Genomic DNA, 436 nt, shown 5'->3' on the forward strand with positions numbered 1-436 from the left:
AGTTACGCCTTCTTTCTTTGCGTGAACATTTGGGTGGTGTTATGCAAATCTTCCCACATCGTGACGTAAACATGTGGGGGTGTGTTTAAATGAGGCGTTTTAGGAGGGCGTGGACAAGTCTTAACTTTTATAAAGAATATCTCTTTGGGTTTGAGACTTTAGTCTTTTTAACTTTAGGGATCTTATCTATTCACTAACAGCTTGTAACACTCCAAAGAGAAAGGAAAACTTGAAATCGCATCATATTACCCCTTTAAGTAATGCTGCTACAATGGATGTTAAGGTGAGAAGTGATTGCAGATGTACTGATCGGTAAGATTTTTTAATGCTTTTGAAAGACGTCTATTCTGTTTACCAGAATTCTCACATATTTGATCAAAATGCAGTAAAAACTGCAATATTGTGAAATATTATTACAATTTAAAAAATTTAAAAT

The 436-nt window shown here is 34.2% G+C and overlaps 1 protein-coding gene across 1 annotated transcript in view; it reads left to right on the forward strand.

Moving 5' to 3' along the window:
• Window positions 1-436, forward strand: part of LOC107665153 (nectin-2-like) — a 163788-nt gene that overhangs the window by 121562 nt on the left and 41790 nt on the right. The gene's annotated exons all lie outside the window — the stretch shown is intronic.

Source organism: Sinocyclocheilus anshuiensis, unplaced genomic scaffold (assembly GCF_001515605.1).
Source record: "Sinocyclocheilus anshuiensis isolate Anshui unplaced genomic scaffold, SAMN03320099.WGS_v1.1 scaffold379, whole genome shotgun sequence".
NCBI classification, from domain to species: domain Eukaryota; kingdom Metazoa; phylum Chordata; class Actinopteri; order Cypriniformes; family Cyprinidae; genus Sinocyclocheilus; species Sinocyclocheilus anshuiensis.